Source organism: Primulina eburnea, chromosome 2 (assembly GCF_022965805.1).
Source record: "Primulina eburnea isolate SZY01 chromosome 2, ASM2296580v1, whole genome shotgun sequence".
Classification (NCBI taxonomy): domain Eukaryota; kingdom Viridiplantae; phylum Streptophyta; class Magnoliopsida; order Lamiales; family Gesneriaceae; genus Primulina; species Primulina eburnea.
The window spans coordinates 3,644,021-3,658,878 of record NC_133102.1 but is presented as its reverse complement, the minus strand read 5'-3'; the positions used below and the strand labels follow the sequence as shown (position 1 = coordinate 3,658,878).

At 32.3% G+C, this 14,858-nt stretch overlaps 1 long non-coding RNA gene across 1 annotated transcript; it reads left to right on the top strand.

The window, feature by feature from the left end:
* The first annotated feature begins 6,610 nt into the window (after window positions 1-6,610).
* LOC140820622 (uncharacterized) lies at window positions 6,611-10,732 on the top strand. Its single transcript, XR_012115543.1, has 3 exons — window positions 6,611-7,432; window positions 8,242-8,330; window positions 10,192-10,732. It is a non-coding gene; the product is annotated as an uncharacterized lncRNA (long non-coding RNA).
* The last annotated feature ends 4,126 nt before the right edge of the window (window positions 10,733-14,858 follow it).

The following is a 14,858-nucleotide window of genomic DNA, read 5'->3' as shown; positions in this document are numbered from 1 at the left end:
TAAAGAAAATCCTAAACAGTTGTAATACTTCATTTCTGAATGATAATGTTACTCTTTGCACAGCATGTGAATTGGGCAAGAATCATCGATTACCGTTTCCCACATCTCACACAATATACTCCGAACCACTTCAATTAATTGTTTCCGATGTCTGGGGTCCTGCTCCTAAAATTTCCACCAATGGTTATCGTTATTATGTTAGCTTTGTTGACGCTTATAGTCGTTTCACTTGGATATTCTTTATCAAACAAAAATCAGAAGTCTTCCATGTGTTTCAAACCTTTAAAAGCAATGTTGAGCTTCAGTGCAATACTAAAATTAAATCACTACAAACAGATGGGGGTGGAGAATTTCGAGCCTTAAGCTCTTTGCTACAAAAATGGGGTATTAATCATCGTGTTACGTGTCCATACACTTCCCAACAAAATGGGATTGTGGAACGCAAACACCGTCACATTGTTGATATGGGTCTATCCCTCCTTGCTCAAGCTCACATGCCTCTCACTTTTTGGGACGATGCCTTTACAACTTCTGTTTTTCTTATTAATCGATTACCTCCCTCAGCTGCTCCTGGTCATATTCCTCTCACTCGGCTCTTTAAGATCAGTCCTGATTACACTTTTCTTCGTGTTTTTGGTTGTCTATGTTTTCCATACCTTCGAGTATATAATTCTCACAAATTTGAGTTCCGTTCAAAACCCTGTACGTTTATTGGATACAGCAGCAACCACAAAGGCTACAAGTGTCTTAGTACTGATGGGAGAATTTATGTTACTAGACATGTTAAGTTTGATGAAAATGTCTTCCCCTTTGCTCACATTCAAAATCCCATCTCCACTGCAGCTCCTCCATATTCTTCTATCCCTTTGTTGCTGTCCACTCCACCTGTCTCTATTTCCACGCATTCCCCTACCACGTCTACTGCATCCTCTAATAATTCTAGTTCAGCCCCAGTTTCTTCTAATCCTTCCTTGCACAATGATAGTAGTCCAGACCCTATTCCAAATAATCTGCCTACTCCTGATCCATTACCAATACACACTCATCATATGGTCACTCGATCCAAAGCTGGAATCTTCAAACCGAAGGTCTTTGTGGCCCACCAACCCAGTGATGGCACACCTGCTCATCTTCAAGATGCTTTATCAAATACAGATTGGCACAAGGCCATGTGTGAGGAGTACTCTGCACTCATGCGCAATCACACCTGGTCATTGGTTACCCCTCCGTCTAATGCATCTATTGTTGGGTGCAAATGGGTGTTTAAGATCAAGACTAACGCAGATGGGTCTATTAATCGTCATAAGGCTCGACTTGTGGCCAAAGGTTACTCTCAAGTAGCTGGTTTTGATTTCTCTGAAACTTTCAGCCCGGTTGTTAAACCTACTACAATTCGCCTAGTCCTTACCATTGCCTTGACCAAGCAATGGTCCATTCATCAACTCGATGTCAACAACGCTTTTCTTAATGGATCTCTGTCTGAAGTTGTTTATATGCAACAGCCTCCGGGTTTTGAACACAAGCAGGGTGATGCCACATTGGTTTGCAAGCTACATAAGGCTATCTATGGCCTTAAACAGGCACCTCGTGCTTGGTTTGATAAACTCAAGTCCACATTACAACTGATGGGATTCTCTGCTTCGATAGCTGATCCCTCGCTATTTGTACGGTTCTGCTCTAACTCTATTATTTATGTTCCTGTCTATGTGGATGACATAATTGTTACAGGAAGTGACAATCATACAATTGCTACTCTCATCAGTAAGTTGGACAGACAGTTTTCCCTGAAGAATCTAGGCCATTTATCCTATTTCTTGGGTATTGAAGTCTCCAAGCTCTCAGATAACTCGCTTTTCCTCTGTCAAGCCAAGTATGTGCAGGATCTTCTTCTCAAGACAAAAATGAGTGGTGCTAAGTCTCTACCAACTCCTATGATTACTAATCTCAAACTCACAACCAAGGAAGGTGATCCGTTTGATGATGCCAAACTATATAGAAGTACAGTTGGTGCTCTACAATATCTCACCATTACTAGGCCAGACATAGCTTTCAGTGTAAACAAGGTCTGCCAATTTATGCACAATCCCCTTCACACACACTGGAAAGCAGTCAAACGCATCATTCGGTATCTTGCTGGATCTCTTCACTTTGGGCTTCATCTTACAACATGTGCTCGATTATCTCTCCGGGGTTTTTGTGATGCTGACTGGGGCAATGATCCGGATGATCGACGCTCCACCTCTGGCTTCTGCTGGTTCATAGGTCACTCTCCCATTGCTTGGAGTTCCAAGAAACAACAAGTTGTTTCTCGATCCAGTACAGAGGCAGAATACCGGAGTTTGGCTCATGCTACAGCTGAGCTGCTTTGGCTACGGTCACTCCTAACAGAACTACATGTTCCTCTGGATGATACTCCAACTCTCTGGTGCGATAATTTGAGTACCATTGCTCTTAGTGCCAATCCTGTTCAACACTCCAAGACAAAACATTTTGAGCTTGACCTGTACTTCGTTCGGGAAAAGGTTATGTCCAAAGCTCTATCTGTTTGTCATGTTCCATCTTGTGATCAAATTGCCGATGCTCTCACCAAACCCTTATCCGCTACCAGCTTTAACAAGTTCCGGTCCAAGCTTAGCGTCGTACTAAATCCGTCGCTAAGCTTGCGGGGGCAAGTCAAGTAATACGTATGCATCAAGGACCACGTCATTACTCACATGCTTGAGTTCCCATGTGTGGATTAATTCTAGAAGAATGTAGAATGTTGGAATGATTAACCAACTAACAGAATTGATTCTTTTATTTGTTAGTTTGTTACGTATAGATGAATACTAACTCCTTGTATAAATCCCCTTGTAAATGATTGGGTCATGATATAGAAAAACATTCCAAAATTCCTTCTGCTTGCTCTGCTCTTTTTGCTTTTCTATTCGGTGGGACGACATTTTTTTTATAAACATGTAATTTTATATTAGAAATTTATAGAAATAGTATACCTCGTTTACCCAGAATTTCGATAGAAATGAACTAGTTGGTTTTTAAAAATATTGTCCTATGTTTAGAAACTTATATTTATGAATAAGTTTCTTGTGAGACGGTCTCACGAATCTTTATGTGTGAGGTATGTCAACTCTACCGATATTCATAATAAAAAGTAATACTTTTTCATGGATGATCCAAATAAGATATCCGTCTCACAAAACATGACCCGTGAGACAGTCTCACATAAGTTTTTGTCTACAGTTATATTAATCTTTTACAAAATTCAAAATATTATACTATGCTGACCACATAAAAGCCACAAATAAATAAGTAAGTCTCTTATAATACGGTGTGACAGGTTGAACTGGTTCATATTTAAAATTAGTAAATTTATGCATACATGTTTGCAAACAACCCCTCATAAATCTAGAGTTTCGAAAGATTCGCGTTTCAGCTCAAAATTAGTAAATATTTAAACTGTAAAAAAAATTAATTTTTATTCCTATTTCGCTAAGACAAGGTAAACACAATGTCTTTTCTTGAAACAGATGAGAAATTAAAATAATTTCTAATTTTTAAAGAAAATTATGAGTATATATTTTAAGTTATATACACTTACATTTTAATGATAAATTAAAAAAATATCCTTAAATATGTCGGACAATATTGCATTAAATGCGCAGACAGCGGTGGTTGACTATGCAGCGGAAATTTCGGATAGAAGAACGCGTCTTCATACGGACAAGGAGCTCTATAAATAAAGCTCACACTTTCATTATGAAATCATATCTCTTCTGAGTTTTCTATCATCTTATAGTATTTAAGTGTTTAGTTCTATAATATTTGTGAGATGTTTTGTTCTTCTGTATTAAGAGAGCGTTTGTTCTTTTTGGAAACACAATGAGTGAGTTGTACACCATAAAAATATTATAATGAAATTCTTTTCATCTTCCCCGTAGTTTTTACCATAATAATTTTTAGAGGTTTTCTACGTAAATCTCGGTGTCCAATTTATTATCTCAATTTACTGTACGTGGGAGCAACAAGATCAAATTACATATCTTTCAATTTTTTATTCTCTATTCCACTTGAAAACGAAAGATTTCATAATGAATGTAACCGTAAGTCTAACATTTCTATGTTTTATATTAAAATTGTTGGTTCCATGCCGTATGTATCATGTGAGTATGGCTCATACTCGCTCGTATTGTAGGTTGTATTTGGATGAATAAATAAATTTGATATATCTACATAAATTCGAATATAATAAAAGATTTCAAATATGAATTTCAAACGACACTCATAATAAATTTCAAATTCATCGATTCGAATACGTCCCTATGCATATTCAGAGACTTCTACATTCGTATTGTGGAATACAGTCAGAAAGATTAGCACCCAAAAAGCACTGATTAGATACCACATTCTCCCCTTTTCCCACCATGATTGGAAAATTACAGAGGAAAAATGGTCAAACTATTTTAAATTTTATTATTATTTGTTTATTTTTACAATTTTTTCCCTTTCTCTTTACATTTAGATATCATATTTTAAATAATTTCTTTAGAATAAAATAATATAATAAGATATGAATTTGATATCACTGTTAATTCTTTTTGGCTGCGTTTGGTTGGAAGGATATGATAAACTAATGATTAGTACGTAAATGATAAAGAAAATGATTGTGATAGAATTGTAAAATATGATGTAAAATAATATTATGTTTGGTAAGATTTTTAAGTGTAGGATAATTTTGAATTTTTTGATGAAAAGACGAAATTGTCCTTCCCCTTCGCGACGGCGACAGTGGCGGCCGGTGGAAATCGTCGACCGGAAACTTACCGACGGATTCTCAAAATCCGTCGCTCATAGCGACGGTTTTTGAGAAAATCATACGTCGCTATTAGCGACGGTGTTTTATAAACCGTCGCCGATCTAGTTTTGAATTATTTTAATTACTAAAAATTAGACATTTAGCGACGTTTTTTAAACAAACTGTCGCTAATTGCGACGGAATATAAACAAACCGTCGCTAATAGCGACGGTGTTTTGACAAACCTTTCTACACAAACCGTCGCTGGATTCCATATTGCAACAAAGCACAGCATCACATCATTAAATAATATTATTGGTGTTATTTAATACATAATGCATAGTAATCAGCAACAAAAATTGTCGTAAAATAATGAATTTAATCAAAATTTATATATAAATATGAGAAAATATTACTCTCCAAACCCCCCAAAAAAGCGACATATAAATTATCATAGAATTTTTTTTTTTCGTTTTGGATAATAATAATAATAATAATATATTTAAAGATAGGAAATTTTATTATATTTTCAGGACAAAGTTTTTAAGGTATTTTTAAAAGGCAAATATTTTGGTGAGACGGTCTCACGGGTCGTATTTGTGAGACGGATCTCTTATTTGGATCATCCATAAAAAAATATTATTTTTTATGCTTAGAGTATTACTTTTTCTTATGAATATGAGTAGGGTTGACTCATCTCACAGATGAAGATCCGTGAGACGGTCTCAATGAGATTCACTCATTTTAAAGTACTTAAAAATAATAAATTAGATCTAACAAAATCCCAAGGTAGTACTTTAGGTCCTTGTTTTTTTAATTTATCTTAGACGCGATAAAAACTATATTTTAAATTATTGCATCCAAATATAATAAAAATACATTATAAAAAACTGTAGTTTTTTTATGACATTGTTTGCGTACATGCATCCGAATTCATTATAAGTAATATTATAATAATATATATAAAACAGAGTTTTCATTATATTCTAAAATTTTCACTAAAAATAATATGTTATAAAAGTAAATACTTATCTGTATTTATGTATTCATCTATTAAAGTAAATATTTGAAAATAAATAGAAAATAAATATGTAAAATATTTTGATTTTTTTTTTAAATAATCAAATTTCAATCTAATGTACAAACTATATTAAGTGTTTGTATTAGTTTTATTATTTCGTTTAATTTTGATTATGATTTTGAATTTTATTTTACTTTTATATATTTCATTCTTATTACTATCTAATATGTTAAATAAAATAAAAATATTTTTATATATTATCAAGTTTTTCAACTTTTTTAAAATAGTGTTATAGTGATTGTTTTATATATTATTCTTTTTATGCTATTATTGTTATCTTAACTAGAACATTAATATAAATACTTTTAACATGTTTTCAAAATAATTAGATTTTTATCAAAAATATTTATTTTAAAAATGATAAAAAAATTATTTATTATTTAAAATTTAGATAAACAAAATAATATAGTATTTTTTTAAAGATATTTTTATATATTTTTATTAATAATATTTTCCCTCGATATAAAAAAGTTAATAATCCTCGTTAACACTCAGTGTTATCTCAAATGACGAACATATTTTATATAATAATATTTAAAATTTAAATACATTTATTATATTATATCAATAACTTTAAATAATATTCAAACACAATATTTATTAATTTTAATTATTTATTATATAAAATAATACTGTGCACGATGTCGCATGGGTGGGTGAAATACTAATTGAAGTTAACAAAGAACAAAGATTCCATTTTTCGTGAAACTGGCTGAATTCTCATTGTCATTCTTTTTCTTTTTTTGAAAAAAGAAGAAGAATAAGTCCCCAACCACTTTTCATTTGTTATTATGGTTTAATGATTTTTTTTTCTATCGATCAAGAGATTAAAGTTCGTCACTATATCCCTTTTTTTTTGTCAAGTCTTTGGTCCTTGGATGTTAGCTTAAACTTTTAATTTTCTCATGCTCGACTTAATTAATCTTGTTCTTCCATTTGTTTCCCAAACATGGTGTTTCCTCAAAATTTTTGCCTTAGTCCAATTCCACTGGATTCTGTTCCACTACCATTATTATTGTCTTCTTGATACAATGTGAGTCTAGACAGAGAATATTCCTGTGGGTATATTGAGGGGAGGTGAGTGTGAGATTTGTGCTGATAAAGAATGGATTTTTTAGGGGAAAACAGGATAAAGATCTGAATTTCAAGTGGGAAAATGAGGGATTTAGCAACGGTGTTTGCAGATGAACTCTCTTAGTCGTTTTATGCGTGGGTGTTATATTTTGTGAAAAAGGTTTTTAATTTCCAGCGGCTAATGCACAACGGTGCAATAATTGAACTTTTCAAGGGAATTCCATTTGTGGGACATTGGAAATCGTAGAAAGTAGGGACGGGGAAAGGAAAATTAGAATTGGGTTTTTGATATAGTGGGTGGAAATCTAGAAATATAGAGAAAGAAAATGATATCTTCGGGTATAAATTTGGTAATGACAGTGATTGGATTTGCGGTGAGTACTTTGTTCATAGTCTTTGTGTGCACAAGGCTCATTTGGGCTCGAATTCGATTGAGTGTGTCGAGGCGGTCCTTTTCCAGGGCTCTTAGATCTGATCTTAGCAATGTAAGCATTCGTTTTACTACTTTTTTTGTAATCTTGAATCTGTTTTTGTGTGGATGCAGATTTGAAGTGACTTGTTTATCATATCATGTTTGTTTATTTTGTCTGTACTCTTCATTTTACCACCTGATTTGAACCAATAAATCAAGAAAATTTAAGTGCAACCGTACCCATAACTTAATCTGTTCAGTGTCGGACCAGCAATGACCCACGGTCATCGAAACGTGGCACTTGGACTGATTTATGTGAGTAAAAGGTCGAGGTTGTAGCGGTGCCGTAATTATTACAAGTCCACATGTATTTAGTTCTCATGTTATAGGCTATGAAAACATATGATCCTATGCTGACCTTGCATTTTTTGCATTCACTGAATTTGTTTCATGGCAGCCAATGCACTGTATGGTGTACCATTTCTTGTCTCGTATCATAATTTTTGGTAGTTATATCAAACATAATTTTCAGTTTTGGTAAATGAAGTTTGAATATGTATCACCAATTTGGTATTTTGCTTTGTTTGTTTCCTCAAGTAGTTTTGAAGCTCTTCTCATGTTTGAGCATTTTCGGATGGAATGTTGTTTATTATGCTTTTTCGCTTGTACATGCTTCTCCACCACGTCTTTATGCAGCATAGGGAGCCAACTTTTACTAAATTAATAGTCCCATCCAGACATTTTGATTCAACAGTTTCTTTTGTTGTTTTATCATTGTGTACTTTGTTATTTTATAATGATGAATGAGAATCTTCATTTGTAGCTTTGATCACTTTTAATTCTCAGATCTGAGTGATGATTTATCTGACTCGTTAAATACAGTTGGAGCATGGCCTTGAGCCTATTGTGGTATCAAATTTTCCTACAAAGAAGTATCGAGAATTGTGCTTCTCTTCGAAAGAAAATACTCTGTAAGTTTAGTTAATCAATCTTCTACGATTTTGTGAGCAGCTTTGATGCCAGGTCTGCTGAACCCATTTTTTTTAAAAAAAAAATTAATGGGTGTTGACTTTTTGCTGAAGAGAGATGTTCACTTGCATTGATTTTGAACGGTTGTTTACAGTCATAGAAGATACTTCAAAAATTGAAGCTTTTTTACTTTGCTTAATTACTGACCATTTATTACTTTATGAAGTAGAAATTGAATTCATTTCGTATATTTGTTTTGACCACTTTTTTTATGGAAATAGTTTAGAGAATATTAAGTCAGATAGAAATATTAACATAAAACTGTTTGCTTCTGATCATTCGGAGTTTCACATAGTTTCTTGGAAGAACTGTGTAATCGAGCAGCATCTATGTTTAAAGAGTATCTGTCAAAATTAGGCGGCATCCTTTGCTCTGTCTTAACATAAGCATATGCTGTCGCTATGTTGGAAAAATTCATTAAAGTGTAGCATAGAATTTTTTAAAAGCCAGCAACAATTTAAAACAGGTTCTCCGTGAGATCTGAGGAGATCAAGACCTTAAACTTTGTTTTAACCATAATTATTAAAAGCCCTTAGGCACACTTAAAGCTCAGCATTTTGTACCTCGACACAAGATTAGGCTCGGCCCTTTGATGAAGCGTGTGCTTCAACCTTGAAGCCTAACCTTGGTGTGTTTCAAAGATTTGAAGCTGTAAATGTGAAGATGATGAAATCAAACGCAAATGATCGTAGATTAAATGTCGAAGGCTCATCAAGGTGTGAATTATCTTTGGGGCTTAAGTGTGAGTAGGAAAGTGGTGCAGCCTTTATTGAAATTAGTCGTGCAATACACATTATATGTGTGCACCACAAATTATTTTATTCAAATTGTTGTTTATGTTATTATCTTACCAGATAAATCATGAGCTGGGAACTTTTTCAATAAAAAAAAATCCTAATGTTTTAGTGAATTCAACCGACGAAGAAAAACATTAAATAAATTCTATCTCTATCTTAGATGATTAAAAAGAAGAAATGGGCTGTATGACAAACTCGCGGCGACGATCCAAAAATACCCCCGAAAAAATGGACTAAAGCAGGCTGTTGCTTGATATACATTGTATATTTACAGATAAAAATAAGTGAGGTTATTTTAGTAGACTCGCTTGGTAACACCCCAAACATACCAATTAACTAGTTACTATGTAGGGGTCATTTATTAGATGGTTACAGATTGATGAAGGGCGAAAATGCTTATTTCTCTGTGCCTCGAATTTGAAAGTTCATGGAAATTTGACCTTATAGATGTTATTGAATTATTCGGCTTCTAGAAGGTAGTCAGTTGCTTCTAGAAGGTAGTCAGTTGGAAGTAAGCTACTAATCACTATTTCTTTGGATGGATTTGAATGTTTTTTTATTGTTTCACTAGCCATTGTTTGAATTTTCATATTTGACGGGAACACTTTAGTTTGAAAAACATTTTCAAATATTTCCTTTCGAAATCTTTTCACCAACGAACTTTGAAATTGCTTCTTTTGTTGTTCTCGTATCTCGTTCTTGAATTGTGCTTGGTTACTACCGGTGGGTCTGCTTTTGCTTGTTGCTTGATTCTGTATTTCAGTGTATCGAAACATATCTTCATGTCTTCTGCTTGCTGTGGAGCTAGCAGAGTGGCGAAGGTGGGATGAACTAAAATTCTAAAAATTTATGGGAGGATATCATATTTTTGTGAATATATTTAATTTAGATACATAAAAGTATATAAATTTCTTAGAAAAATTTTGAAGAGGAGTTGAGCGATCATCTTCTACCAGCCCTCCTGCTCCACGTTGCTTGTTTACATCAAAGAACTTCCTATCCGCAGGTGCACTGTATGTCTATGTGAATACCATGATGAAGATACCTTACGTATCCTCCCCCAATGTGGCCACTCCTTCCACGCAACGTGCATCGACATTTGGCTTCACAGGCATTTCACGTGCCCCGTATGTCGAATTTCCCTTCGTGAACTCCCTGAGAGACGGTGGTGCATGCAACCGATGTTCAGCTCTGCTATCAGATCCCAGTACACAGTGCAATCCATCAATTCACATTATTGCCATTGCATGTTAAGCGGGCAAATGCGTTCTTCGAGATCACACGATAATCCAGTGATGGGTACGATTGAAGAGGCTCGTTGCGAAAGCGAGGGGGTTCTAACTGATGCTAGAGACAGAAATCACGTGGCGATTGATCGGAAACCGGGGAGCCCCTCTGATGAGTGAGGGTGATTCTCATGAGTCACAGCTTTCCATTAATGGGTGTACCATAAAATGCTACTTTGTCTTTGTCGCACACGGTACTTTTTGTTTTGTTTTTGTTTTCTGTATATATAAATGGTGGCTTTAGATTCTTTCCTTCGTTTATTTTTGATATTCTGTCGTCTTTTAGATTCTTGATTGTTGTTACTTCAGTTGAGAGATGCCCATGAAGTGCAAGTATCTCTCTTTTCTCTCGCACATCTTATTTATTTTCTTTTGATCCGAAATCTGATTCAAAATCCGATATAGTACACATGTATACATAAGAAATGTCTACTATAAAGTTTTTTTTTAATGAATAGATCGGATCACGAGTTCGAATTTTAATTTCCAATGGAGTAAATAAGAAAGGAACATTTATTCTAGAATCTTTTTCAAATCATATATATATTTTGTGAGACAATTTCATGTTTTTTATATACAAAAGAAGCTTATTGTTTTAAAAAATTAAAATTTATTATAAGTATGTGTGCACGAAAACGGTCCCGTATCCTTTGTGAACAGAAAAATATTATTTTTTTAAAAAAATTAATAATATATTAAAATTTTAATGTTAACAAAGTCTAGAGATATTTGTTTTCGCCCCAGTGACACTAGATGTCACTTGTTGACCTAGGCTTAGGTTCGAGCCTAACTAGGGATGTCAATTGGTCCGGGTTTTACTCAGATCCGTAATAGATCCGCGTGTATGGGGTGGGTTTGGACATATTAAATGGGTCATGGGGTAGCTCTCGGGTCCAATTTTTCAGACCCGTCCGGATATGGGGCGGGTCATGGGTCCTATAATACCCGCCCCATACCCATCCCATATATATGTGCATATAAAAATTTTAGGGTTTAAGTTTTATTAATTTTCATTTTTTAGTAGATCACCTCAACTATAACGATCTTAGTTATTCTTATGTCAATTATTGCATTTGAATCTACTTTTAGCAATAGTGGAGGAATAGTTGGTCCTCATCTTAGTAGACTTAAATATTGTCTACTAACTGATTTTATTTGATCTGTTTAAATAATGTTATGACTTTTTAGAGGGATATCAAGATTTTTTTGGAGAGCTAGTAACTCTTTTTTTTATGTAATTTTTTATGTCGTGAAAATACTTTGTTTGTTATTATTAAGTGTGGTCAAATACATGAATTAATTTTCCACAATGTTGTATTTAGAGGCTTGTCTGTTTCATAATTCAGTCATGTGAGAAGAAATATTACTTTTTTATTTTAAAAAATTTGGGTATTACGGGTCTCACGGGTCTACCCGGCCCCATTTCGTATTCGAGGTGGGGTGGGTCCGAAAAATATTTAACCGGGGTGGGGCGGGTAATGGGTCAAAGTTTTTTTCATGGGGAGGATCTTGGGTTTAGCCAAACTCATCCCATACTCATCTCATTGACATCTCTAAGTCTAACCTCTCTTCTAAAAATAAAAACAAAATAAAAATAAATAATCATTGAGTATCGAAATTACAAATTTACGTCTTTCTAAAAAAAAATTAAAATTTATAAGAAAATTAATAAATTGCGATAAAATAAAATAAATAGTTCTACCTATCTACCTTGTAGAACCTAATTGCATAACTAATTCGTGAAATTTAAGTCTAATCTCAGTTAGCCTTCAATTATTCCACTATATTAATTGATCAGAATTATTTTCATAGCTATTTGAATAAGACTTCATCACTCAATTTTTCAATAATAATGCATTGACAAATCAAAACCCAACACTAAAATCGAATTTTAAAAAATAATATTAACTTATAATAAAAAAATTAAATTATTTGCAATTTGTTTTAGGAAAAAACTTGTGTGAGACGGTCTCACAGATCGTTTTTTGAGACAGATCTCTTATTTGGGTCATCAATGAAAAAATATTACTTTTTATACTAAGACATAGTTTGGTGCACATGATAGGATAAACATGTGATATATAATATAAAGATAAGTCAATGACAAATAAGATGTAGGATATTATATTTAATGTTTGGTATGATTTTAATAAGAGTTATTAAATTTATATATTAGATTGTAATGACAAAATTAACCTTATCATAATAAATTTTATAATTTCAAAGTTGTTGCTTGAGTTCATATTTTTTATCTGTTCATGTAACCGATAATACTTGCATGATTTATTTATTTTTACATAATTTTATATATTATATAATATGATAATTGAGCCCTTGATTTTATGAGTCAAGTCAAATATTAATTTTAAGGTTAATCGAGTGATACTAATAATTTTATTGAAATTTATAAAAATTATTTATATAATTATCTCGAATTCATTTATATAATTATTATATTATATAATATATAAAAATAAATAAAATATTTATTTGATTTTAATTTCTACTACTAACATAGATTTATAAAAAAATCATTTATAAATTGAGGGTAATTGAGTCATTTTAGTGTATTTTATCATTAAATTAAAATTATCACACCTTATTTTATCTTTCTAAAAAATTATTTATCAAGGGCCCATGATAGTATCATGAGCTTTTTAAAAAAGTACCAAACATGAGATAAGGAGGATTATTTATCAATCCCTCTCTTATCACATGTACCAAACTATGCCTTAGAGTTGACCCGTCTCATAAATAAAGATTCGTGATATCATCTCACAGTAGACATAATCTTTGTTTTAAGCAGTTGTTTTATCAAATCATCCGAGAGAATGGCTCATCGAAACCAAGAGATACCCCGCTGTCCTAATATAGCATAGGAAATAGCATACTGTTAAATTTTTATTTTAATTTTTCAAAAAAATCAGCATATCATACACATTTATAGTTTTAATTTGTTACATGCAAACTGTGAGTGCTCACTTATCGTATGTGGGTGTCGCTGACATGACATCCATGAAAAAAATTATTATTTTTTTTATCTTGGTTATGAACAGTTTTGACTTTTTTTACGAATAAATATTTATGAGGTCGTTTTACATGAGATCTGCTCAGTAATAATCGACTTGTTTCTAAGTAGGTTTATAAATTTTTATAAAACATTTTGAAGAAATATAATAAAAACTTTAGGGTCCATCATTCAATGATAATTAATGGATGAATTCAGAAGCACCAACCTTCGTAATTGCACTAATCTTGAATTGAAAAAATAATGGACGACATATATTGATCGTTTCTTGGTCTATTAATTCAATTCTTAAATCAAATCAAAATAAAAAAATGTACCAATAATAAAATATGGACAATTGGATTATATGAATATTATATATTTCACAAAATAGAAGAAGGAGAAACGCGTAAAGATAGATCCAAATAGAAAACGAAGAAGAAAAAATAGACATTTTCCAAAGATGAACCCGGCTTGGACATTTTCCAAGGATTTATGATTTTTTTAATATGATTTTTAATTATTATTCAGATCCTATGTACTCATATTAAATATATAATTCTGAATTTTTTTTAAATAACGAGTTATGAGTAAATTATAAAATTAATAAAATAGATTTGTACGATATTTTTACTAAATGGACGAATATTACCTTTCTAAGTTGACACGAGTATTTGTGCAAAAATTAATTGTTATAGCAAAGTCAGGTAATTAAGATTCAACTTTTATATACAAATAATAATTAGTAGCAAATAATAATTAGTAGGTCTCTTGTGAGACAGACGATCTTACGAATCTTTATTTTTGAGACGAGTCAACTATAACGATATTCACAATAAAAAATAATATTCTTAGCATAAAAAGTAATTATTCATGGATGACCTAAATAAGATATCCGTCTCACAAAATACGATCTGTGAGACCTTCTCACACAAGTTTTTATCAAGAATAATATCTTTTAGTACGCGATTTGTGCATATGCAAGAAAAAATTATTTAAACATAATTGTTAGAAAAATTTATATAGATTTTTTTATATTGTTTTGGTTTTTTATAATAATATTTTACTTATAATTTAATGATAATAGATTTTATTTCTTGAATAACCAAATTAAATCAAATAATGGTAAATTGACATTGGATAAAACGATGAATCATGACACCTAAATTTGTTAACGAGTTTCCAATACTATGCGGTTGTAGCAATATCTATTTTATTTTAAAGGGGTATATTTGATATTTAGGCCTAATCGGAACATAAATTATTAAAGACAAAAACTTGTGTGAGACGGTCTCACAGGTCGTATTTGTAAAACGAATCTCTTATTTGGGGCATCCATGAAAAAATATTACTTTTTATGCTAAAAGTATTACTTTTTAT